Source organism: Balearica regulorum, chromosome 5, assembly GCF_011004875.1.
Source record: "Balearica regulorum gibbericeps isolate bBalReg1 chromosome 5, bBalReg1.pri, whole genome shotgun sequence".
In the NCBI taxonomy this organism is placed as follows: Eukaryota; Metazoa; Chordata; class Aves; order Gruiformes; family Gruidae; genus Balearica; species Balearica regulorum.
The window spans coordinates 49,015,377-49,035,078 of record NC_046188.1 but is presented as its reverse complement, the minus strand read 5'-3'; the positions used below and the strand labels follow the sequence as shown (position 1 = coordinate 49,035,078).

General features: G+C 42.4%; 1 protein-coding gene and 1 long non-coding RNA gene across 2 annotated transcripts in view; both read left to right on the top strand.

Moving 5' to 3' along the window:
• Positions 1-1,066: 1,066 nt before the first annotated feature.
• On the top strand, positions 1,067-15,605 carry LOC142601926 (uncharacterized). Its single transcript, XR_012835503.1, has 3 exons — positions 1,067-1,248; positions 9,762-9,896; positions 14,859-15,605. It is a non-coding gene; the product is annotated as an uncharacterized LOC142601926 (long non-coding RNA).
• Positions 15,606-15,985: 380 nt separating this feature from the next.
• PRR5L (proline rich 5 like) overlaps positions 15,986-19,702 on the top strand; it is a 59,201-nt gene continuing 55,484 nt past the window's right edge. Inside the window, exon 1 of the mRNA XM_075754733.1 lies at positions 15,986-16,045. The gene's annotated coding sequence lies outside the window, so the exon portion shown is untranslated. The remainder of the gene's footprint in view (positions 16,046-19,702) is intronic.

Below are 19,702 nucleotides of genomic sequence, written 5' to 3'. Positions count from 1 at the left end.
GCAAACAAGATGGATCCACTTCTTCAAAGTGTGGGAGAAAAATCCTTGCAAAATGGATGGAGCAAAAAACCGACAATGAATAAAATGCAGGATGTTTAAACTGCCAGCTGATCCTTTATTAGGATGCAGAAAGCCTCTGACTTCAATAGGAAATGTACATTCCTAAGGACTTATTGGTCATGAAAATAGTGATGAACTTAGAGAAACCATAATAGCCTCCTCAACCAGGCAGACTGAACTGGCTTGAAATGTGAAACGTTGCCAGTATAAAAATGTTTGCTACATAAGCAAACACCATGTCCTCTAACTGGTTTAGCTCTACTGGCAAGACACATGAAGTACAGCCAGCTGCATCAAAAGATAAGTATTTTGGTGGTTAAGATGCTCAGGAACCTGAGTGATTAATGGAAGCTGAAAAGCTCACTAGATGCTGTGGGAAATTCCATGCTAATATAGCTGCTCTAACACAATCTCAAAAGTACAGAGAAGCCTTTAGAACATAAAGATCTGCTTCTAAATGGTAACTGTTTCAGATGCTTCAGATGCTTCTGCTTTGGCCCTTTTGTGCTTATTAAATGCAGGTGCCAGACATGAGATAGCTGTGGTTAGATACCGGCAGGTCTCTAAATAGACACAAGGGTCCACCCCTGCTGAGAGCTCTGCAAGCCAGGAGTCATGTGGACCTATAACTCAAACATGGCACATGCAAATGTCCTGAAGAAGGGCTAGTGGGAACCAAATCTTGTCCATTTTTTCCAGCTGTAACAACTGGACTGAAGGAAAAAAAGCACTACATTCCTGTAGTGTTTTCCAGGTAGTAGTGATTATTTTTAAGGTTGCTAGTGAAGGCAATACACCCCAGCTACAAAATAATACATTGGTTCTTATTATTTATGTTATGGTTACAGCCAAGGTTTTCACAGTTCATACACAGAATGGAAAAAAAAAATAGTGCGTAGCCCCTAAACTGTATGTAATCTAGGTACTTTGAGACTTGCTTATAAAAGATTACCAGTTAGAAGTTAGGAACTTTGTGTTCTCTTTCTTTTTGTTTCTTACTAGATAAGGTAAGGAAAATGCATATGAAACTTGTAAGACGGTGGTGCATATCCAGCACCAGAAATCTCTACACCAGAAGTTCTCCTGCTGTATATTGAAAGGGCTCATGTGTGACAACATTTGGCGTTAAACCACTGGGGGACAAAGATAGAAAATGTCTGACAATTCTGAAAACAAACAAACAAAAAGGCAAGGAAACTCCTTTATTTTATTTTATTTTATTTTATTTTATTTTATTTTATTTTATTTTATTTTTCCTTTTTTTTTTTCCCCCCGCTAGCAGAAAACTTCTGGAAATTCTGACAAAAATTAAAGTAGCTGTTTTAAATATATACATATAGGAATAAAACTATTTACTTCTTTAGGTATGTCCTGGTTTCAGCTGAGAGGATTGATTTTTCTTCATAGTAGCTAGTGTGGGGATACGTTTTGGATTTGTGCTGGAGACAGCATTGATAATATAGAGATGTTTTTGTTCTATGGACTTATTGTTGAGCAGTGTTTACATGGGGCCAAGGCCTTTTCTGCTTCTTGCACTGCCCTGCCAGTGGGATGGCTGGGGGTGGACGAGAAGTTGGGAGGAGACACAGACAGGACAGGTGACCCAAACTCACCAAAGGGATACTCCATACTATATGACGTCATGCTCAGTTTATAAGGAGCTTGGGGGAAGAGAGAGGGGGGGCGGCGGCGTTCGGAGCAATGGCGTTTGTCTTCCCAAGTAACCGTTACACGTGACAGAGCCCTGCTTTCCTGGAGATGGCTGAACACCTGCCTGCCCATGGGAAGTGGTGAATGAATTCCTTGCTTTGCTTTGCTTGTGCACGCGGCTTTTGCTTTACCTATTAAACCGTCTTTATCTCAACCCACGAGTTTTCTCACTTTAACTCTTCCAATTCTCTTTCCCATCCCGATGTGGGGGAGTGAACGAGCGGCTGTGTGGTACTCAGCTGCCGGCTGGGGTAAAACCACGACAAGGTATTAAATATGCATTATTACATAATTGCATGCAGAGATTTCTGCTAAGAATATTTATGGCATAACATAGTACCAATTCTTCGTTTCTAAGCAGCTATTCACATACCTGTTCTACTACTATAGGGGTATTTATTGTCTCTCTTTCCTGTTGATATCTCTAAAATAGAGGGATATCTTTCACAATGAAAAACATTAATATTGTGGACTTGTAAACAGAATGGAAAGTCATAGCCATAGGACTAAGAAATAATATGTAAATTAAAACTGATGTTATAATGCAGATACAGAAGAAACTCGGTTTTTGAGAGCTTGGGAAATAATCACGACATTCCTATGTATTTTCATTGCACTTCGATTAAATAAACCATAGCATTAAAGACTGGAAATAAATCTGGCCTCCACTATGTAAGAACTGTAATTGCTCAGTACCAGCAATTTTACAGTGTGTTGTCTTTATTTGAAATAGCTACTATGATAAATTCTAAAAGCCTGTAGTACAACAATAATAATATAATTTTAAAATTAACTCTAAAATTTCTCTGCATTGTGAGTGAAAATATTTAATATCAAAGCAGATTTTTTCTGTTTTCAGAAAAAGAAATAATTTGTCCTTGTCTTGCATTTAAAAAAAAATAATGAAAATAATCAGGGATCTTTGCCCATTCCTTTTTCCTTTACTTCTATACGTTCATGTCACAAGGTGAGAAGCTGATACAATGTCAACAGCATCCTAATGCTCATAAGAAAGAGCAGATTCCTAGTAGTAAAGTTACTTATCCTTTTCCAAATTAGAAGATGCAGGACTTAACTCCTGAATTAATGCAGTAGAGATATAACATCAAGTATATGTTGATCAAACTGGATGTAGACTATGTGGTGACCTAGAGAAAAGCTCCGTGCCCCAGCCAGCCTGCAGGTAAGCCCTGCAGAATTTCAGGGTACAGGATTTCCAAACAGTCACCTGTCTGCCTGCTTACCAGCTCCACAGGAGGGTCAGCAGGAGAAAAGCCTGCTTGTGCAGCATCCACTGGGATGCAGACATGCATTAGCTTTGAAACATCTCTGTCTTCAGCCAGTTAAGACAGGAGACATGGCACTGGGGTGTTAGAGCATCAGACACACCTTCCCTTCTCGCAATCCAGTTGCAGAGACAGCTGTATCCAGTAGAGGGAGAGAGAATTGGAGTTATAATTTCTCTGGATGCTACAGCAAGATTTGTTACAGCTTGCCTGTCAAAGCCCTTAGATTTCTCTTAGGTAAAAGATGGCCAAGGCTACTTATATCTACTTTTATGAAGAAGTTTCAGATTTACAGACAGAAAGCACTAAGTATGTTTGTCTTTTTGAAATAAAGCACCAAGCAGTTAAAAATATTGAAAAGCTATACAAATGAGACTACTTGACAGCAATCTTTGAATGTGCATTGATTTAGACACCTTTGCAGGCTTGAAAACAAGGCTCTTGCATTTAGCATTTTTGACACATACTTCTTTTTTTACTGCAATTCAGACAAATTGATTGGTCTGTGTGATTAGGGAAAGTTTCTGTATTGATCACTGGACCTGATGGGTAATCCTTGCCTTAAGGACTTGTCTGTTTTATACTCTTTCCATCTTAAAATTTCCTACATTTATTTCTGTTGGTGAAACCCATTAATTTTGTGAAAGTGAGAGTAGGGTAGGACCATTTGGGGTACTTCATGGGCATGATTAGCAAAGTTGGCCTGACTCTGCATGGCTGCGCACCCTGTGCGTTGTCAGTCTGTTGTCTATTGCAGTGGCTAAACAAGGTGCAGGTAATGTAAAATCATGATCTTTCCTGTTTGCATTCATGTAGTATTTGGCCCCATCCCTACTTGCTAAACAGTTATCATCCTGACAAGTTTTTATTGTTATGATTTTTTAAGGAATGGATCAAAACCATGTGGTTAATACTTGGGTTTGTACTCCGGTGTCAGTGCTCAATCATCTTTCAGATGACTGTATTCCTTCCTCCCTGGCCTCTCAGCTGAAGCAGCTAGTGCCTTTTCAATCTGAATTGGTGATACTTGAGACTCTTCAAGTGGGACTGCAAATTAGAGGGCGAGACCACTGCTGACAGATGTGATCTATAAGGCTCTGTGCTAACAGATAATTTCTGTGTGCTATGTAAGTCTGTGGACACTTGTTGGTATTCAAACTGGAAAGTGAGCAGCCTAACACTGTTGTGAAGGCACTTGCACATTAATAGTTCATCTAAACTAATTTTCTTCCCCCCTGCTGCAAGATGGTCCCTATAAAATTTGATAGGTCAGACTGTGCCATTTCACAAGATCATGAATGTGTTCAAACTGCAAAGCGTCATCCGGACAAAAAGAAGCTGGGTATTTTCCAGCAGAAAGCATTTGGCCTAAGCATAATACCAAGTTTTTAGAACTTTCTTTATCCAAGGTCTCATCCTGACATAACGATTCATTGATGCTCACAAAACTCCTGGGAGAAAATTCTGTGTAATGTATCTCAAATCAATGGAACTACATCTGTTTTTTTTAAAGCAAATTAAAACATGCTTTGAAACATTTTCCTTGAGGTATTTGCAACCCTGACACCGTAGCAGAGTGAGTTCTGGCAAGACAGAAGGAGCAAGCCACCAGGGACAAAAGCAAGACATTTAATCTCTCTTAGAAAAGCAAAAAAGTCAACAAGTCACAGAGTTGGCAAAGGATAAATATGAAGTTTAAAATTCATTGAAGGGGACATTTCTTTCTCCCTGTTCTCCTTTTGAATGTCAGCGTCCCTCGGCATGACTTAGCCGTGCTGAGGCTAGACAACGAAGCAGAGGCCAGCACCAGCACGGGCTCCCAGCTCTCCCCTTCAGCCACTGAAGATGACCACCACCCTGTGCAAGCAACAATATGGAGGGGATGGCAGCAAGGGAGAGTTCGAATATGCTGAATTTCATAGGTTAACTGCAGTTGACAACAGCTGCCAGAAAGGGCTCCTTCAAGACATGTTACATAAAACAGCAAGCCTCAAGCACACATGTTTCAGTTGCATGGTTTCTTTCTTCCAACGGAGGCACTTACCTTCAGTAGCAAGTAGTTAGTAGGATCTATTACTGGGAACAAATACTGGCAGGAAAGCAGTTTTCTGCATGTCGATGGGGTCCTAGGCCACCTTGGTGACCTCTGGCCAGTTTAGGCTTCAGAACTGAGTGAAACATCAAGGATCAACTCTGAGAGTGCAGTGATGCCATTATCAACAAATCAGCTGTAGCAGCATTTCATCAGTTTAATATTCTGTATTCATTACAAAGTTTGCTATATCACAGCCCATTGTAATCAGCTGCAGGCACAATCCAAGGTCACTGTGACACAATCTCTGTTTAACCATTTTTACTTTGCTGAAGTTTCTTGCTTCCTTTCCACTTTTCCACAGCCTAAACTTCACTTGATCACTGTCCCCTGCACTGCCTGGCTTTAACCACTGGGTGCCAGGGGCCTCCCAGCAGGAAGCCACTCGTGCACTGGCTCACCCCCCTGCAATCGGAATGCTGCCTGCAGATGAGCAAAAGCTTGTGAATAAACCAGTGTGACGTTCTCCAAAGCAAGGTGTAGAGTGTAAGTGTAGAGCACACAGAGCTGCTGGCTTCTGTAACATGAATTGCTTGTAGATTTGCAGGGCACCACACAAAATGCACCAAGAGGCCAGTGTTCAACCACTGCTTGTGCTCAGTTTGCATTTGTGATAAAGGCAGATGTGTGAAACGTGCTGGGCTGTTGGGTGCACCCGGGGCAGTGGCAGATCAAGCTGGCCTCAGGAACTTAGGTACTTCAAGAAATTGCACGTCCACATTCACCTTGTGTCACTGGTCCTGCAGCCTAGGCTGCCTGCAGAGCTAAAAAGTCGTGACTGTGAGCCAGAGCTGCAACAAGAACCCCATCAGCTTATTTTGTATGAGAATAGTCACCATTAGTTTAAATTGCATCTCAGTAAGCAAAAGGATTCATATCCCATTATCAAGGAAATGCTGGAGTCATTCAGGCCCCTTTTGCTGCAGTTGCTGCCTTTTATTGGTTTGAAATGACAATTATGAAGGGCTTATTTCAGCCTTATTAGGTAGGATTGTCTTTTCATTCCATGTTGGCTAGTTCAAGGAAGTCCAGGTTTAAGTGCTAAGAAATAAAATTATAAAGCCTCAATTTATTTCAACAATGCCTTGATCACGCATATAATTGCAACAGAAAACATTCAAAAAGTAGTTTCTTTCTCTGATTGTTTTGGGTGGCTTAAAACTCAGAAAAGATGAGATAAACCCCAAACACTCAGAAAAGCCTCTAGTAATGCCTCAAAACAGAAGGGCAGAATTGTAAAAACTAAGAAACTGGAATATAAGTTTTATCCCTCGTTCTTCTGATAAAGCTCTACCTCATCACAACCACATGCTTAAATTACCAAGGCATCATAAGGGTAAATGTCAAGATAAATGCTTTAAAAATGTCCTTCCCTGTATTATTGACATCACCATGGACTATTAAAATTAAAGGGCTCTTTAAAATATAATTGATTTTTCATTATTTATCTGCTGCTGCCACTGTTCACTTCCAGTAAATCCCCAGAAGGGTGTTTCATATCTATATAAATGTATATTAGATGCTTCGCCTCTGGCCTTTTAGAAATAGCACAAATGCAGCTGTGTTTGTGCATCTCTAATTTCAGGACATGAGCCAGCCTCTCAAAGAAGCTTCCTGTTGGCAGCCTTTACTGTCTTCTGCAGAGTTTTGTAACATATCTGATATTAGTGACCAGGGTGTGTGAGGCGACGAATGCTGTGGACTAATGATCTGCTCTGTTGTGGAAATTCCTCTCTCAAGTTATTCAGAGGCAAGAGGTGTCATTCAGTGTCTTGAACCTGCTGTGGCTGGCCAGTTGTGCCTACAGCCTCTGTGTGTGTGTGCATGTGTATTTGCACGCACATATGGGGAATAAGGGCTCTGATGAGGAGTCCTATGACTGTCAGTACTAAATAAGCTGGCCTGAGACAGCCATCACCCTCACATAGATTTAGTTCTTTCTAAAGGGGGAATAATGCAATTTCCTTACTTGACGCCTATCATAAACTAAGAGCGCATTGTTTGCTGTGAGAGCTGCTTAATTTTATGCTTGCATTTGTATTCACCTCAGAAGAACAGAAATTATGTAATTATGTTTAGGCTTCAGATTACGTTTACGTGAAACATTGCGCCACAAACAAATTGAATCCACCTAGCTCTCTGCTGGCCTCTTACAAATAGGATAAGAATGAAATACGAAATAGTACAAACCAATTACCTTTCTTTTAAGGAAAGCTCTTCGAGCGGATTATGCAAGATACGTGGAAGGAATCTTCATCCCCAATGCACGTCGTCTATTACATAGTAAATGCAGCACGTTTAACAGAAATTAATATCAACTTTCTCTAGAAGAAATACCTGTAACCATTGTGTTTGCATTCATTGTATCTCAGAGTTCCAATTCCCAAAGGAGTGGTTTGGATGGAAACATAACGAGCTTCATTTGAAAGCAATGAAACCCTAACCCCTGCATTTCTTTTGCCAGCATTGGGACTATTTCAATCAGAAACATGCTGGGATTTACCGTGAGCACTCTTGCAGCATGAAGTGCCAAACAGAATGACCTACCAGCAGTGTTCATACATGAATTTGAACATACATAATGGGGTGAGTGTGCCTGGGTGCCAACTGGTCAGTGAGCTTTGCCCAGGCAAGCGCAGCATGATGAAGGAGCGTGAACAGGCCTTCGCAGTGCAGGACAGGGGTGTGGTACCACAGTTGGGGTGGCCAAGCCAGAAACACCTCTGTTGACTTGCCCTGGGCCATACGGGATCCTACTGGCAGGCAAAAAATCATAGAATCATAGAATGGTTTGGGTTGGAAGGGACCTCAAAGATCACCTAGTCCCAACACCCCCACCATGAGCAGGGAGACCTTCCACTAGATCAGGTTGCTCAAATCCCCATCCAACCTGGACTTGAACACTTCCAGGGAGGGGGCATCCACAGCCTCTCTGGACAACCTGTTCCAGTGTCTCACCACCCTCACAGTGAAGAATTTTTTTCCTAATATCTAATATAAATTTACCCTCTTTCAGTTTAAAACCATTACCCCTTGTCCTATCACTTGACAGCCTGTTGAAGAGTCCCTCCCTATCTATCCTGTAGGCCCCCTTTAGGTATTGGAAGGCTGCTATAAGGTGTCCCGGGAGCTTCCCTTCTCCAGGCTGAACAACTCCAACTCTCTCAGCCTGTCTTCATAGAAGAGGTGCTCCAGCCCCCTGATCATCTTCGTGGCCCTCCTCTGGACTCACTCCAACAAGTTGATGGCTTTCTTGTACTGGGGCCCCCAGAGCTGGATGCGGTACTTCAGGTGGGGTCTCATGAGAGAGGAGTAGAGGGGGAGAATCACCTCATTCGACCAGTCACACTTCTTTTGATGCAGCCCAGGTTGGCTTTCTGGGCTGAAAGTGCACATTGCCAGGTCATATTCAGTTTTTCATCAACCAGTACTCCCAAGTCCTTCTCCTTGGCTACTCTCAATCCATTCTCTGCCCAGCCTGTGGTTGTGCTTGGGATTGCGCTGATCCATGTGCAGGACCTTGCACTTGGCCTTGTGGAACTTCATAAGGTTCATGCAGATCCACCTCTCAAGCCTGTCAAAGTCTCTCTGGATGACGTCCCTTCCCTACAGTGTGTTGACTGCACCACACAGCTTGGTGTTGTTGGCAAACTTGCTGAGGGTGCACTCGATCCCACTGTCCATGTTGCCGACAAAGATGTTAAACAGTGCCGGTCCCAATACTGAACCCTGATGAACGCCACTCATCACTGATCTCTACTTGGACATTGAGCCGTTAACCACAACTCTTTGAGTGTGACCATCCAGCCAATTCCTTATCCACCAAGTGGTCCTTATTTTGAATCCGTGTCTCTCCAATTTGGAGACAAGGACGCTGTGTGGGACAGTGTCAAATGCTTTGCACAAATCCAGGTAGATGACATCTGTTGCTCTTCCCTTATCCACCAGTGCTGTAAGTCCATTGTAGAAGGCCACCAAATTTGTCTGCACAATTTGCCCCTAGTGAAGCCATGTTGGCTGTCACCAGTCACCTCCTTATTTTCCATGTGCCTTAGCAGAGTTTCCAGGAGGATCTGCTCCATGATCATATATGATGGATAGTGGCTTAACAACTTCATCTGCCAGTTCCCTCAGGACCCACAGATGCATCTCATCAGATCCCATGGACTTGTGCACCTTCAGGATCCTTAGATGGTCTCGAACCTGATCTTCCTCTACAGGAAGACTGAGGCAAAAAAGTCATTGAGTACCTCAGCCTTCTCCATGTTTGTTGAAGCCAGGTCTCCCATTTTGTTCATCAGGAGGGTTTCTTTTAGTTTGCTTTGTTGTGCTATGTACCTGAATAAACCCTTCTTGTAATTTTTCATGTCCTTAGCCAAGGCCTGCACTCTGAGGTCATATCCCTATAATCTCCCCAGGATGTGTATCTCTGCCTCCACTGCCTATGCATTTTTGTTTTGTGTTTGATATGATAGCCAAGGTTTCTTTTTCCTGAGCCCACAAGGCTCAGGAGAACTATACCTTCTCTAAGAAAGACCAAAGCCAGATTTGGCCAAAGTCTAAGTATTGTATGTGTCTCACAGACTTTGATGTTCATTTTGCTATTCTCCTAGAGGAGTCAGCACAAGTTCCCTCCTCATTAAGAAATGGAACAGACTGGGAACAACAAGGTACACCAAGATAAAAGCACAAGTGCATTTTCAGAGCTGCGGGGACCCTAACTCTGTAATGGCAACAGGCATGGAGCGGTAAGCATGAGAGAGATGCTGTTTGGAGTTGAGAAGAAACAAAAAGGTTTTTCATACATCCTTTTGCGGTGCTGCAAAGGCAGCACTGTCCTAGGCCACACAGCCATGCTGTGCTGTGCCCAGCAGCTCTGCATCTGCAAGGGATGCAGAGCAGTGGCTGGGACACTGTGTGAGGTGCGAACAAAGCTGTGGTGTGGCAGGAGGGGGCTGTCAGTCAAGTGACTCTCAGGCTCAGCACATGAGGTTTGGCAGGTCTGGTTTGAAGGAGGGCAGGATAACAACAGGAGTGAGTGGCACGGGCAAGGAGTGGCAGGCCACCACCCTGGCCAAGGGGGACAGAGGCAGCTGGCAGAGACAGGAACTGTACTCTGTGTCAGTTCCTCACATCTGAAAGCATGACATTCTTGTGTTTGTACACTAAGTACCCCATTGGTTCTTTTTAATTTCATTGATTTAAAAAAAAAAAAAAATCAGAACAGGCTATGGTGATTTCATGGTAAATTCAGAACATTTTATGACTTTTCCTCTCGGTAAACTGCAGAATGGAGATTGCAAAAACCCCAGCCTCTTAGGACATGCTGTATTTAATCCTGGCAGCCAAGATATGTAGTTTGATGTGTTATCTGAATCTTTTGCCATGCTGAGAAGAGCACCTAAACATTGGTGTGCTTGTTGTTTTGTTTCCTGCTGACTAGTACATCTGGCAAACAATCCAACTTCATTCCTTGTCCCCACAATGACAGCATTGTACAATGCCACAGATCAGCATCAACTGATGAATGATACCTCATGGTACCAGAGAATGAATCAAAGGGCTACTGAGGAGTGTCACAGCCTTAAAAAATGATGTAGCTAAACCTAGAATTTGTTTTGGTTTGGTTTGTTTTGATAGCTGTTTTTAAAATCAGGCTCCCTAGTATTTCTCTGTTAAAAACATCTTCTGACATGGTTATAAAATTACCTTAGTTGACGTTGGTAAACCCAATGACCATGAGTCTAACATCAACCCTAGGAAGCCATTCCTTGGCTTATAGCTACTGATGTTGCCCTGTCACTGAGGTACTTGGTTGCTTTTACCCAGGCTGTGCATCCTCGCTGTGACAGGTTGTAGTGGCAGAAGAGCCACTACCTGGGGAACAGGAACTCACGAAGACAACTGCAGGCATGGTTGTATTGGTAGAGTGTTCCTCTGGCAACTGTATTTGCTGAAGATTTGTGTCAGCTCAGAAAGAGAGTCTATGCATGCAACAGAAAGGCTGGACATCAGTGGCTGACTTTATAGTTTTAGTGTATCCACATACCATACAAACCTGTGATTACAAAAGGCAACGTAAATACAGTGGTGTAAGTCACGCCTTAAAGGATTCTCTGCTGTAACTCTTCATGCCAATGCTACATGGGAGCATTGCTGCCTGAATTCTCATATCGTGATATCTTGCCAATACACAGTAATGTAACATTATGCAACTTCATCATGCAGTGACACAAACACCATGGAGCTGAAGCACTACTTTGAAGAAAAATTGCTTCCACCAGTAAAAATAATGCTTAAATCAACATAAACACAGGTTTTTGGTAGTAAAGCAGCTTGGTGTCACCACCTATTCTGAATCGGCATGTCTGGAAATTAAGCAGAAAGAATCCTTGTATCTCCAGATACAAAGCGTTATAATTTAGAGAAATATAGTTACTTTATACCTCAGGAGATGTGCCTAAAAGTAGGACCTCATGTATCAATCTGGAGACAAAAGAACCATGTGTCAGTCTGTCACGTCTTTTCTCTGCATTGTGGTTGTAATGTGCAGTGAAGTGAGGTAAGTGTGGCACAGAGTATAACTGTTACAGCAGTCCTGCCAGCAATACTTACGGCGTGTCTTCACCAGTGTTTTAGTTCAGATCAGAAGTGTATTTTTTGATGCAAATCTCCCCATCATCTCTGTTGGCTGTGTTTCATTTTGTATCAGGGGCTGATTTTGGAGTGCAGGGACCAGATTCTATTGAGTGAAATTAAACTGAAAATGTAACCCAGAAGTGCACCTAGTGTGCTCAGACCTCAATAGGCATTCAGTCCAGGGGACCCAAATGAAAGTGGTTTGAATTGAAAAAACCTGGAATATGTATAGTGTGCATGTTAGATTCTCAGTATCAGCTGTGTGCGTAGAGCTGCTGCTCTACAGATTTTTGGTCTACTTGACCTTTCCATGCAGATGTAACCTTACCTGATTTTTAAGAGGAGTTGAGAGGACCTAGTGAAAATCAGACTCTTAATTTTTTCTTTCTTCTTCCCCATATATGAAATGGAGCAAGTGAAATTTTCGCTCCTCCATAGACTATGATCATTAGTGAATTAGTACTTACACAGTACCACAGCAAGTGACATGTCATTGCTGTAATTGTACTGATAACAGTGAGGAAAAGACGTTCTTTTATTCCATACCTTCTAAAATATCTCACAACTTCTATAACTGGCAAACACTTCAACTGTTGCTGAAAATGCAGCCACTTCTAGAGTGGAATGTGTCAGCTGAGTCAGCACATAAAATTGCAATATAACTATTGCAATTAGAGGGGAAAAAAGTGGAATTGCAAAAAGAATCCCATGTCCTAGGTAAAAATCAGCATATTGCAACCCAAATTGGATTTGGACTAGCGTTTGCCTCTGCTTTTATGATAAGATTCAATGTGATTTTTAAGTACTCAGGATCCTCCCAGCTACATTTAATGGGGAAAAATAGTCTGGAAATGCTCTAACTCAGTAAACTGAGGTGGGGCAGAAGTCCTAGAGAAAAATGGTTTCTACAGTAGAGCAAAAAGAGTACTCATAGCATCCTTGATATTTTTCCTGTCTGCATTTCTAAAAGGAAAGACATTTGAGATACTCATTGATGTAAGGACTTACATTGTTAAACAGTGTTTGGAGAAAGTGGGATGTTAATTAGTTACAGAAAAATATGCTGCATTTTCAACAACTCACACTAGAACTTTTTTTCTTAAGCAGAAACAAACAGGAAGCATAACCCTTTCAGTATCACCACTGATTCAGATTTGATTCAACCAGGAAAGAAAAGTCTGTAGTAAAAAAAAAAAAAAAAAAAATTAACCCCCCCTCTTTCCTTCCTGGAACAGGAAATGTAAAAATAGGAATAGTCTACTTCCCAATCGTGCTAAAAGAGGTGAAAATACCTCTTTTTTTTTTTTTTTTTTTTTTTTTTTTGGGGGGGGGGGCAGGGGAGCTCTGCTTTGGTTTTCAAAAGACAAGTATAATGACCTAACCAGTTTCATATATAAATATGCAGCATATTAAAAAAGCTATTTCTTAAGTGACTTTCAGAACACTAAAGCACATAGAGATCCTAACTTCCTTATTTTCAAGACTGCTATCACAAGCTCCAAAACAGTGTCAGTCAATTCAATCAATCTGTGAACTATGAACCACTATCAATCCATAAAAAGTAAGACTACAGGCAATGGAATACTTGCTGACTTCTGACTGTTGGAATCCAGCGATCAGTACCAGTACAGATTATAACATCACAGCCATTGTAATTTAATTTTTCTAAAATCACAGCATTTGATGTGATTTTCTAAAATCACAGCTTGATGTCAGATGCTTTATTTATTGAGCTCCTAATTGACAAACACGAGTAGTATATAAAATGTTCCAGAGACTCCCCACCTCCCCCCCCCGAAAAGTATTTGTCTTGTTAATTACAAAAGGTTGAGAACTGCTTTTCTTATGGCCCAGGTTTGGGCTTGGATATTGATCCTCAGTTAGAAACTTCCTGTCCCAATTCTCTCTTGGTCAGCTTAAAGCCACAAATGGAAAAATGGATGCCTTTTAGTTTTTCATATGTTGAAGAGAAGCTTCATGTTCAGATGACTCACTAATCCAAATAGGTAAGCCTCAAATACTGCGCAGTTCAAACCCCAGGCATCTTGACGTGGGAGCCTCGGGGTCTAAAAATCTCCTTCTGCTGGAGTCATGAGAATCGCTGTGTTTGGACAACTGTTCCCATTTCTCAAGATAAGGAGGCAGGAGAGGAGTTTTTAAATTTTTAGGTCTGATGTGTGGCCAGTGACTTGGCTAAAGAAGCAATCACATTTGGGGGGACTTGAACAGATGAACCTCTCTCAAAATGCTGAGGACAGCTCTCCTCCCATCTAGAGCAGGGAGGTTTCTTCCAGAATACTTTCTTGGCTGCATCCAGCAGCCTGCACTCACCTCCTTCTGCAAATACGATCTACATGATTAGCTAGAACTGAGTCAACACCCCCCAGACTAGGGCACAGGATACAGGAGGATTTTATTACGAGTTGGGTTTCCTGGAGGGAAGTCCAGCTAAAGAGGAGGCTTGCATTCTCCCCAGTCTATTGTTCAGACAGACTTGGACCCTGGCCTTTTCTGTTTATTTATTCAGACAGCCATCTCCTTGCATACCAATCTGTATGTGTACAGTAAACAGTGGAAGCTCATTGTAGTGGTAATAACAGATTGCAGCTACAAGAATTCACATCTTCCCTGGTCAGATGCTAATCTTGTTTCTTTCTACCCTCTTTTCCCTGCTGCCAGGCTCATGCAAGAGGGTAGGTGCAGGCAGTCTGTGTCCTGTGCATACAGACTGTCATTCCCCTGAGCAGTACTGCTGCATACTGCAACTTTCATCAGATGAAAAAAATATCTTTATGTCAGCAAAATGTCTTTTTCAAGGGTAATGGAGGTGACAGAAGAGTTCATTGCTTAAACTTACACATTTATAACAGAGGAAGACTTTTTTTTTTTTTTTTTTTTTTTTTTTGTTAATTTTATGACCACTGTGTGTAGAGAAGGGGACAATTTAGAATCAGATTATGGCTAGTTAGGATTGACTTCATTGACTTTGCAGTTCAGGCTGTGGTTACGTATTTGGCAGCAACATAGCTTAACTCATGTTAACCCAGTTATTTCTCTTTGTCTCCTCCCAGGAACTTGTGCCATCCTTATGCCGTGGAGTTTTCCCCAGCAAGACATCTGCCCTTCGCAGACTTTGGAAAACATAGATGTGAAAATAAATTCAAACAAACACATCTGCAATTGCAGAGAACAAGTGATTGAAGTGCAGGAAACACCTCTTGCTAACTTTAACTTTGCTAATACAGGTAAAAATAGTGGTGAAGATGATAACTGAAAAAAGTCATCTTTCCATATGTCTTTCCTGTTCCTGTGGTCCATCCAAAGCATCTACTTTTGACTACTGCTGGAGACAGAAGACTGAGCCAAAGAGATCTATTCTAGCCATTAGTATGTTAGATTGCCTAGTAACCAAGCGCAAGCTGGCTGGGGTCCCTGCTAACCTCCTTGAGCTGAGATTTATGCAATCAGGTAGGTTCCCTATTTGCAGTTGCTTGTAACAATTGTACAATTAAACTAAGCAAGCGTCTGTCAGTGGTAGAACTACTCTTTTTTTAAACAGGTCGATCATTCGTGGTGAAAATGGATCCATCAGACAACATGTAGCTGCACTTGCTTTTGCCTCTCACTTCCAAAATCACCTGCCTAGGCCTGAACATCACCTCTCCCTCACTAAGCAACCCCACGTGCTAGGTGCAGCCTGATACAGAGTCCCTTCATAAGGCACATTCCCCAGCTGCAGATGTATACCACAGTCCGTTGCTCTTTGTTGCATATGTGCCTCATTTGGTAGACCTCCTGGCCCATGATGTAATGCAGTGCAAGCCCAGGCATTGCTTTACTGAGGTCTCATTAAAGCTATTTTTTTCCACAGTTCAGGACTGTGCCTTTCCTTAGCCATGACCTAGCAGATGCACTTTCTGTTGCAGAGGGAGGATGTGAGAGAGGATGCCTGCCCAGGGCATGGTGCGCGTGGATCCGGTGAGTAATAATCCAGAGTAAATTACTGTTTACTTAGAATGTTTTTGCTGGTTTGATTTCACATGTTTCAGCAAGGTGTGAAAATGGTGGGGAAGGGAGGAAGGGAGAGAGGCAGGGAAGGAAAAGAGGCATGCTGTTTTATTTGCTGAATTTTTTTGGTTGCAAAGCCGAAGTGTTGGCCCCGTGTCTGTTCTAGTGAGTTGGCACTATGCACATATGCACACAAAATCTGGGATTTCCTTTATGAATGGCTGAAATTCCAGTCTTGCCTGGCAGAAAGGTAAGTTCCACATAAAGAACAGTCTCTGTGGAGAGTTTTTGAAAATAAATCATAAAACCCGAGAGACGAGAAAAATTCCGAGAACTGGAGATGTGTCAAACAGATTTGCCCAGATTGATATTGGCGCAGTTAGGATATGACTCTCTTCCCCACAAATGCAGAGCCCTAGACACAGATTCCTCAGCTGGTGTTCAAACACCCATGTTAGCTCTCTGGAGGAGAGCGTGTCTGTACACACAGCCATTTGGCCACCGTACAGTATTGCTCATAAGCAATACCAACACATGCATATGGGATTCTCTAGTTAAATACATTTAATCTGGCAATCACAAGCTGAATTCCACAAGTGCACAGGCCCTATTAGCTTGCAAAGACTCATCCTATGCATAAGATTGATAGTCTGCATCTTCATTTAAGCAGCACTTTTAGTGTCTTATATCCTTCCTCCTGCTTTATGGTGCCTTGGTGGTACAAAGGCTCTATCTGATAACAATAGATAATTTGGGATCAGAGGCATCTGATAACATGGAGGAATACTCCATGAAGCTATCCTTCATTTTACCATCCACATAACTACCACAAGCTGTGCATATTCTGGGTATTTGCATCTTACTCTGTATATTCAAATGCAGTCCACCTTTAAATGTCCCCATTTGTTGACCAAGCCTTCTCAGCCTCTCTAGATTAATCCTACAGTAGAGCCTCACTGTATGCATCACTTCTATGCCAGAAGTCACTGACACTCCTACGCCAGATGAGAGCTATTCAAGGAGTTTAACTGGTCAAGAAAGAGGGATATAGTTACAGAGTTATAACTCACTAATTCTGGCAGTCCCTTTGTCTGTGTAGATAAACTCTGAATGGCCAAGAGTTTTCTTCTCTCCACTCACGCTCCCCAGCCTTCTCCCCCACAGCACAACGGCATTCCTGGACAGACAAAATAAGATCTTTTAGCTACTAAAGGCATTTCCAGTTTGGCTCAGCCTCTGCACTGCTACATCTGTAAGAAATGACCTGGCATCTACAGTGGGAGTCAAGAGACGACGAGTAAATAAGCACCGAGCTGTAAATCCAGACTATGGCACCCAGCTGCGTTCTGTCATTCCTCCCTTTTTCAAGGAAGGCAGGGTCATCCCTGGGAGGTGAGGCTAAGTTGTCAGCGACTGTGCCAAATTAGTGGCATATGTCACAGGACAACAAATGAGAAACCTGCTCTGAGGGGAAAAGGCATGTCTGCTCATCATCCCACCAACTGTGGGATGGCTGGGAGGGTTCAAGTCTCTCCCACATTCTTTCTGAATATAAATATTGACAGAGCCACTGTGATCACTTCTGGTGCAACACATGATTTCTTCTTGGCCCCTGACTAAACTGTTTCTTGTGCCAGTCAGCTCAGGAGGGCAACATGTCCTTCTGCTGCATCCACACAGATTTGTTGACTTCTCTGAGAGCTACATCAAAGTAACAGCGTTGAATGCATTTAGGTGTTTTAAAGAGGAAAGTCTGTTTTTCTCACTGAGAGAGCTCTACCCCGGTCATGGCTTTCACTGTGTTGGAGTGCTTCTGGCCCGCAGAGCTTAGCATGGTCAGCAAGTGAGGTGTAGGAACTGAAAAAAACACAGACTGAAAGCCAACAGATGAATCACAGCAAGTCAGGGTTGAATAAAGGAAGGCAGCTTAGAAACCTCCTGTAATTACAACAGCGTGATTTGGCATCTATTCACCAACAAGAGTTATCTAACACCTAGTGATTCACTTGATTTGCCATAAGAAAGATGTCTTATACCACGTGCATACTCTTTTGTATGTGCAACTTTGAAAGACAATATAACCCAAAGTTGTTGCCAGCAGACAGCTGATACATGAAATACCAGACCTCTCCGCAGCTGGTAACTGAGCCGTTGGTCACCTTGCCAAAATTACCTACCACGGTGACCTCTTTCCTGGCACAGCCTCCAGATCCTAAATGACCTGCAAGTGAGCCCATGGAGCAGGCTCGCAACAAGGCAGCACACATGGCAGAGAAGCTTGCAGTGCTGCTTTTGGGACTTTCCTCACACTAAGGGTACACACCGAGGTTCTCCTGGGCTCTTAGGCTGGTATCACTGTGTGATTCACACAACAGTGGATCCAATTGACTTCTTCCAGTGCCATCAACAGAACAGAGTTGGGTCAAGCTCCCCACGGGTAGTGAGGGCAGTGTCATTTTTGTAACCCAGTTCATCTTCCCTTCTGTGCAGTCACGTAGGTATTTGGTGGCACAAGGAAGGGACAGTGCTGGGCAGATCTAATGGCCAAAGCCAGTGTGAGGGTGAAATGCCCTTTTTCAGTGGCAATCACAGCTAGTTTCAGTGAAACTATGATGTGAGAAACTGCAGTAACACAAAGACTGGCTGAGAGCTGTGGTGATAAGTAGAGAAGGATGGGCCAAGAGAGGGATGGAAAGTAAAAGGTACTGCTTTCAGTGTGAGAGGTGAGGGAAATGCCATTTGTAGCACTGTTCTGCATAGATGTGATTGAAGATTCTATTTTTGAAAGCTGGAGGAAAAGCTATCACAGTAGTTTTGATATGAAGTGACTAAAGTCAGGCTGAGATGTATTGGTCTGTGGATAAGTAAGGATGTTATTTGAAAGAAGACACACAGAAAGTATCTGCAAAGTTTAGACATTGAATATGAGGACCTAGAGAAATAAAGGTCTCAGTTAAAAACAATGCCCAAATAAATATGTATAGGCAGGGGTGGGGTGGGGCATTTATAGTATAGTGTAGAAAACTGGAAAAGAAAGAGATATGACTGGAGAAGAGAGTACAAACATGCACTGCTAATTAAACGGTTTTGTGTATGTGAAATTACCTGGAGACAAGATGAAGGAGAAGAAAAGTGACCAAAAGAAAAAGCTGTCCCTTAGGAAGCTGAAGGAGGATACAATGATGAAGCAATTAAGGAGGCAGGAAAAAACACAACAGGACCATCAGGGAAAACAAATGGCAAAAGGACAGCCATGTGTTTCAAAAACGGCTGACGTGTCAGAGAAGATGGGAACTGCTCTGAGGACTGGCTGAAATGTGGTATTTAGAAAATGTGACATACCACTCTGATGCCTAAGGTATACAAACTAGATTGGAGAGAGTTTAGGATGGATGTATAGGATTCCAAGTAATGAATTTAAACATTCAGTTTACTGACCTCTGGGATGAAAGGTAAGAGGGAGAAGGAACAGATGGAAATGCTGGAGAGACAAATGAAGTCAGGAGTGGGATGGGAAGAATTAAAGCAGGAGCATGGAAAGAAAGTTCTGTTCTGCTTGCTTGTGACCTTTGGAAATTTATATTATGGTTTCTAGAAGAGGTCAGTATAAGGAAGACTGGTTGTCACTGCCTTCACCTGGCTACAATTTGTGGTGTGACTGCAAAGTATCACACACAAACACGTTTTAGTTCTTTTCTTCATTTAGATCTTCTCTCCCTGTGGGGCTAGTTTGTTTGTCTTCTCCTCGGAGGTTTGCCACTGACATGACAAACAGTGGTCTACAGAGGAGGAAGCCTTAGAAACACAGAAATTAGAGATGGAAAATTCCTCTGTAAAAGATCAACTAGCCCACTGTGCTTGGTAGGCCAAGGGATAAACACTAGCGTTGTGCTTATTTAAAATACCG